Here is a 7,500-nt window from a genome sequence, read left to right on the forward strand (position 1 = left end):
ACAAGAACATCATTCTAAAAGCTTATTCTATGCAAAAAGTAGGTTCTGGAGGTAATTTTGAGAGTGGAAATCAAGGTTACGCGGCAGACGGCAAATACAAACTCACGATTTCATTCAGTTAACACACCAGAAAGACGCTAACCTCATTTTGACAAGAAAATACTTTACTATTGCCATAAAAACTATCCAGTTAAGCTCGCATATCATAAAACATGATGAATTCATAAAGGCCACCTTTTCCAGCGAACAATTTTTTGAAACAACAACATATTTGCTATTAGAGGCAAAAACCCCTTCTATTTCATTACGTGCGTGAAGAGAAGAAACTCAATCGTGTAAAATATGCGCAATATTGCAACAAACTAAATTTCAGGATCAAACCGTTTCCATGAAGAACCTTTTCCTTGAATAATAAAGCAAAATACACGACAAGCTTTCTTTCAAATAATTCTTGGCTGTCACATTTCCAATTATTTTTTTAAACTGAAGACTGTGCAGAGTTGATCACAGATCCAGGTAAGGTGTTCGATTCATTCTCTGTCTTTGTTGAACCCATAAGTTACCAGAGAATTTTCCATTTGATTTCAGTGTTCTACATAACAGCACACTTGGTAAAACTTATTTTAGAAATACAGCTCACTTTGATTTCGGCTCGACGGGCGATAGATTGTTGTCGAAGTCCATTACCCGACGCTTTTGAGATTCCAGGTGTTGGTTTTTCACCGCCTGCCTAGTTTATCCAACTGACTTCCCATTATTGAGCTCCATAAGGGTATATTTTGTTTAAGGATCCATTAAAACGCCATTCGCGTTACATTACTTTCGACGCCATTGCAGGCTAAGTTAATGATTCTCCTGTGTCCACCAGAGAAATCTACGCATTTCCACTACCCTCTCGATCCTAAGAAAATACGCGCAGAAGGCTCTATGCACAAAGACACCACTTACCAGGGGAGTGACAGGCAAGACTTTTACCGACACGGAAAAAAAAAAATTAAAATTAAAAACAAACAAATCCCACCCACTTTCCGACTGGGATTGCCATACTGGCAACCCAGTAATAAAGAAAAACTTTATTTGTTTGTTTGTTTTGCTCTAAAATGCGAGCGAACAAGTGCTTTTTTAAACCGTTTGCCCAACTGGTTTTCGTTGTGCCTCGACAGTGACAAGAAAAGTTTCCCCTTATGTTATAAACACTAGTCTATCCATCGATGATAAATCTATAAAGCACGTTTCTAGCACTAAATCTCTTGGTGTGCACATTGACGAAAATCTCTCTTGGAATGTGCACATTGACGAAAATCTCTCTTGGAATGTGCACATTGAGACCATTGCTAAGAAAATTGCATCTGGCTTGGGAGCTTTAAAGAGGTGTAGACGATTTGTTCCCCAAAGCACGCTGCATTCTGTTTTCAATGCCTTAATACAGCCTCATTTTGATTATTGCAGTGTTGCCTGGGGACACCGTAATTAGACCCTATCTGACAAACTGCAAAAATGGCAGAACCGCGCTGCGCGTATTCTAGCCTTTTCCAGCTATGACACAAATGCAGGACTTCTCTTTAAATGGCTTGGCTGGAAAAGACTGGAATCTCAAAGGCAAATACAGGAAGCAGTAATGGTGTACAAATTTCTTAACGGTCTTGTACCTACCTATTTGCAATTTATCTTTACTGATAGGAGTAATATAACTCAATACGAACTGAGAGACACAGCGGGCAAACTCGCTGTTCCTTTGCCCCACACAAACTATCTAAAAAACAGTTTTGGTTAGCAAGGTGCGGTGCTTTGGAACATCCTACCACCCAATTTCGGCAAGCACAAACTCTCAATGGTTTTCGAATTGGTCGCCGTCAACATTTTTCTTAGTCTTTGATTAGCTTTTTACTTTTTATTTACACGGCATTCAAGTAAAGCAAAGTTGTTATGTTTAGTATAGATTTGTATAGTTTTAGTTATTAGTATTGTTTATATTATCATTGTATTTTATAATTGTATTTCTGATGAATTTACGGTGTTTAAATAAAGTTATTACTTACTATTACTTACTTACTTACGTAATCGCAATATGTTGTCGTAAAATTAGGGGGAAATCTCACTAGCTATATATTTGGTTGGTTTTTTAAGAGAGGGAAAAATCGGAGAGCCCAGAGAAAAACCTCTCGGAACATAGTAGAAAACAAACAAATTCGACCCACATGTAACGCCAAGTATGAGAATCGAATCCGGGCCACATAGGGACATTGGTGGGAGGTGAGTGCCCCTCACCAGTGCGCCATCGCTTCTCCCTGTATGTCTGTATGCATGCAAATCGCTTATCAAAAGTTCATTAGAAACTTTGTTTAGTAAAATTGAAAGGCCTTTTGCTTTGCAGTCTAAGATTTTTGTTTTGATCTAGTATAATATTGCAAAAATTTGCTATCACACATTGTCAGTCATGTTGTGTAAATCGTTGCATTCTTTGTCTTTCAGCTAAAGATCGTAGTCAATGATTCCCTTGAATATCCTTTCCACGCATGCCTGATGCGCAGTCTACCTGAAGAAACGCAGCTCAAAGTACGAAACATTACCAATCAAGTTGTTATCCCTGTTAGCATTTTAGTGGCACTCCTTTCCGTAATTTTCAACTCAGTAGTGGTTTATACTGTAGCACGCACCAGATCACTCCAACGACCGCCGCTTCTGATGCTTTGCAGCTTGGCGATGACTGATATTCTGTATTCTATTATCTTCATCTCAGTAGCCAGCGAAACACTGGAACATGACGATTTGTGTCTTGAAAGTGTAGATCATATCAGATTCATAATTAATTCGGTATGTTTGATCGCATCTCTGGGCAACGTGGCATTAATTAGCAGAGATCGATACTTAGCAGTGAGAAGGCCGCATTGGTACCGCTCTCACGTGACTTCCTCGCGTGTAGTTATTTTGATGTGTTGGTCATGGTTTGTCAGCGGAATCGTCTCGCTTCTGTTTTTCTTACCGAAAGTGGGTGTTAGTCAGTTCGCTCTAATAGGAAACGTGATTTCACTTTTGTATTTTTTTGCTTGCTTGCTTGGGATTATCCTCTCTTATCTTGGCATCTATTGCACCAAGACCACACAACAGGAAGTGATCCATATACGTGCCACGTTGGAAAGAGAAAAACGCATGACAAACACTGTTGGATTGATTCTCTTAGCGTTGTTGATTACATTCCTTCCGGGTATTTTCCTTCCTTTGATTCTCAATGCCAATGGTGTGGACCGTCTTCCCTTCCGGCCATTCTATACCTTTCTTCTTGTACTTAATGGGTTCCTTAATCCATTACTGAACTTTGGTCGAAGCAAACAAATGCGTAAAGCACTGAGACGTCTCATGAAATATTCTCATCAAGTGGAACCAAGATCAAATGTCACAACGATCACATCACAGAATCAACGACAACGCGATCAAGTATTTCAGCAAGAGCTTCCACGACTTCAACTCGCACTACCACTTCCAGAATAGCGGATAGATTACGACGAAAACAAGTGACAATAGGCCGGAAATGGCTTAAATCATGGCACTAATGATGGTGATGAAACGTGGCAATGTTGATAAAGAAAAATAACGCAAAGACATACATACGTTCATGGTTCAAAGAAATGTATGTATATTCAACAATTATCCTGCGAAATCGCGCGGAATATCGCCTGATACTTAGCCGACGAGGCCGTAGGCCACGTTGGCTAAAATCAGGCGATATTCCGAAAGATTGAGCAGGATAATTGTTTTATTATTCAACACATTGATGACAAAGCACAATTTTCTACGTTTATTCGAAAAAAAGGTGGAAAACTACCATTTTTCTCCGCGACACACAAAATTACGTATATACGTTGAGTACGCACAACGAATATTGAGCGCGCTATGACCATATTTGGACATTGTCAAAATGTGTTGAATAATAAATATATGAGAATGATCCTCGCACTTATGTGGACAATTTATTAAGCAATTGTCTCTTTCATCTCGTCCTCTTTCATGGGAACAAAGGAGCCCAGCAAATTGACGTGCTCCAAATTGTGTGGTCTCATAGCACAGTTGGTAGAACATTGCACCGGCATCGCAGAGTTCATGGGTTCGAATCTCGTTGAAGCCGCCGGAATGTTTCAGGTGACTTTAAAAAGGCATTTGCTTAAATTGCCCAGATAAGTACTGCGAGGATCATTTCTCAATCTCATACACGGATTAAAGACTCTCGATAAAGCGGGTTACCATGACGAAAGTCCTGACGTGGACCTGCAATATCTAAACTAATTAATCAATTAAGACTGGAGCATAAAGTAAAAAAAAAAAACATGTCTATCAATAGCTACTAAACACATTTAAAATCTAGAGATTTCCGTCGTAGAAACATTGCAAGAGGCTTTTGCAAAATTAAGATCTTAAGAAATTCTTAATATGTTTTAAGGAGGAGGCTTGAACTAGTTTCCCCTTCCTTGTTTTTTGCACAGAAACAAGACGCCTGGAGGCGTTACCGTGAGATGCGTTGGTCGTCTCTCTGGTTATACGTGGAGAATAACAAATTTAATGTTCACAGATCTGCTTTTGGTTCGTCACACGTACAGTGAATGTATGGGAATTTTGCCGACATTGAAACGTTATAAATCCCTTATGGTCAGACGGTTGTGAATAGCGAGAATACCTCTCAAAAAACACTTCTATTCATTTTATTTTCGCGAAGTGGGGGGGGGGGGGGGCGGGGGGGAGGAGGGGGCGGATCAGAATCAAGCTAGAATCTCATCGCGCAGAATGCTATTGTTTTTGGCGACATCTACTTGCGGTGCATAATTTTCTGATATGCGGCATAATTAATTTCTCATTCAGAACTAGTCAGCTATGATTGGTCGGCCGATTTGGCTTTGTGAATATTTCGGTCTTTCGGTTTCTCTTCGGTGAATTCTACGGCTGTCAATCAAACTGTTCAGAAGACATATGCGAATATCAAGGTGTGATAAAGTTAACAATAGAGCCCTAATTAGGCTACTCTTGCTATTGAAAACAACTTTTGACAAGTTCCTGCAAAAAATTTCACAACTTTTGGTAACAAAAGGTAACTAAAATCTAAGCGTTAACTGAAATAGCTTCATGCGTACTAAGCACTTTAAAACCAGGTCTTAATAATGAACTCACGTTGTTAAACTTCTCGATCGTTTCATTATTAAGATTTTTTCAACGAAGAGAGACTCGTAACGTTGAATACGCTTGACGACATGGGCAGAAGAAAATTTACTCTCCATTGGAAAAAAAAAACTTTGTTCTGACAACAACCATTATAAATGCTTTGGTCAGAAGTTTGTGGATAGCGAGAATACCTCTCAAAAATCACTTTATTGATTTTATTTCGTGAAGTATGGGGACTAGAATAAAGCTAGAATCTACAACGACTGTAAACAAAATTTGAGGAGATTTCTAATATCCAATTTTAAGACGTTGCGCCAGGGGCAGTGACCTACCTTTCCTTTGGGTGAATGATGTTCATAAAATGACTAAAAACATTTTAAAACGTTTGAAATCTGCTTCTTTGTAACGGAGTTTTAGAAGTGTGAATTCGGCCAAAATCCCATACATTCACTGTACGCATTTGCCACACCAACCAACATCTCGCCAAAAACTGTGAAAAGGTCTATCGCTGGAAGTATTCATCTAAGTCACAAATGGTTTAGTAACCTCTCATGTTACCTCAAAATCTCCATTTTTAGCCACATTCAACATGCCTTATACTTTGGATAGACCTTCTTCACATGAATGCATCGTCCTCAGGGCATCTAAGCCCGTCCAGTGAATCCAACCCCCAAAATTCTTTCATAAGCAATCATTACTCCTAAATTTATGTCTCCTAGAGCGAAGGCATTACGGCGCATGTGCCGCCTACGAAAGGCGATCCGGTGTTGTACACCGTATATATCGATCTCCCATCTATATACTAACTTCGCCAGACAGGGAAAACTTCTGCCAGGAGCACAAGCACGTGGCTAATTGCTATTTAAGACTACGAAGAAGAAAAACTCGACAGATTTTAAGACGAGGCCATGGCGTGCCTATGGCATCTCACGTAATAAGAAATTGTGTTTCGTTTCCAGAATGGTAAGGGCAGGAGAAAAGACCATATACTGCAGTGTGGATCACTCGGTCTGTCACAGTGTTATGTTGATTTTGCTTCGCGTACTGAAACTCTCGAGAAATATTTTATAATGTAACAGTTTGAAAGTTAACTATGCGTGCACTAAAATAGATCAAGGTAACTTACCGTTAGCTTTTAAAATACAATAAAAAACGTTCTCTGGCTAAAAATTTTGAAAAAGAATATAAGCTTTCGGCTGTCGATCTACAACCTTCCACGGATAAAACGTTGAATGTAAATTAGTGAAATATATACAAAAAAGGCGAGATAAAAATGATAAAAAGAACAGAGTAAAGGTATGAAAAATGGTGGCTATTGTTTAAAAAGAATTTTATACTGATTAGGAATCGGCTTAAAGTTATTGTCAGCATGCTTGGTAGAAGAGGTGTGCCAGGCCTCTAGAGTTTTCCTAACACGAAAAGAGCCTTTGTCGATAACTCGAGAATGATTGAAATCAATGCGATGACCGAAAGACCACGCATGTTTCGCAATGTTTGACCCATTAGCACATGTTTTTACATTCCTAACGTGTTCTTTCTTGCGGGTTTCAAAGCAACGGCCAGTTTCACCTATATAACACCAATCACAATCGGCACAGGGTATTTTATAAACCACGTTGGGTTGGTGTTCAATAGCTGGTCTGAATTTAGGAGAAAGGAATTCTTGTTGTAAAGTCTTGAGGGGCTTATTTACAACTCGGATATCGTGTCTTCGAAGAATTCTTGTTAGAGGTTGCGTAACACCATTGATAAAAGGAAGGACAGCAAAACCGTTAGGGTTCTCTTGAGGCGTAAACCATTTAAAAAACATGCCAACCAATTCTTCAGGTGAAGGGATGGCATGTGTGGGTGGTTTGGAAAATTTCTGCTTTAAGATATTGGAAATAACAAAGGAGGGATAGTTGTTGGCTCGTAGAGCATCAAAGACGTGATTGATTTCGGTATTTTTCCCTTGCGGTGTACTTGGGAGTTTAATTGCGCGGTGTAGGAGGGTCTCAGCTGTGCTGATCTTGTGGCGTTTGTCGTGGTTAGAAGAAAAGTCTAAATATCTGTCCGTGTGAGTTGCTTTGCGGTAAACATCAATAGTGATCATGTTATCCTTGCGAGAAACCAAAGTATCCAAGAAGGCGATCTGTTGGTCAGATTCCTCTTCAATAGTGAATGAGATGTGTGGATCGATGGAATTAAGTGTAGTGTGAAAAGAGTTAACAGCATCTCTTTTGATGATGCAGAAGCTATCATCCACGTAGCGTTTCCATACTTTAGGTTGTACTTCAGACGTGTTAATGGCCATTTCTTCGATCGCTTCCATGCACAAGTTCGCCACCACAGGGCTGACGGGGCTACCCATCG

At 39.6% G+C, this 7,500-nt stretch overlaps 1 pseudogene; it reads left to right on the plus strand.

Annotated features, from left to right (window-relative positions):
• Positions 1-2,703: 2,703 nt before the first annotated feature.
• LOC138031742 (cannabinoid receptor 2-like) lies at positions 2,704-7,293 on the plus strand (annotated as a pseudogene).
• Positions 7,294-7,500: the final 207 nt, after the last annotated feature.

The sequence above is a fragment of the Montipora capricornis genome, chromosome 14, assembly GCF_036669925.1.
Source record: "Montipora capricornis isolate CH-2021 chromosome 14, ASM3666992v2, whole genome shotgun sequence".
NCBI lineage: Eukaryota > Metazoa > Cnidaria > Anthozoa > Scleractinia > Acroporidae > Montipora > Montipora capricornis.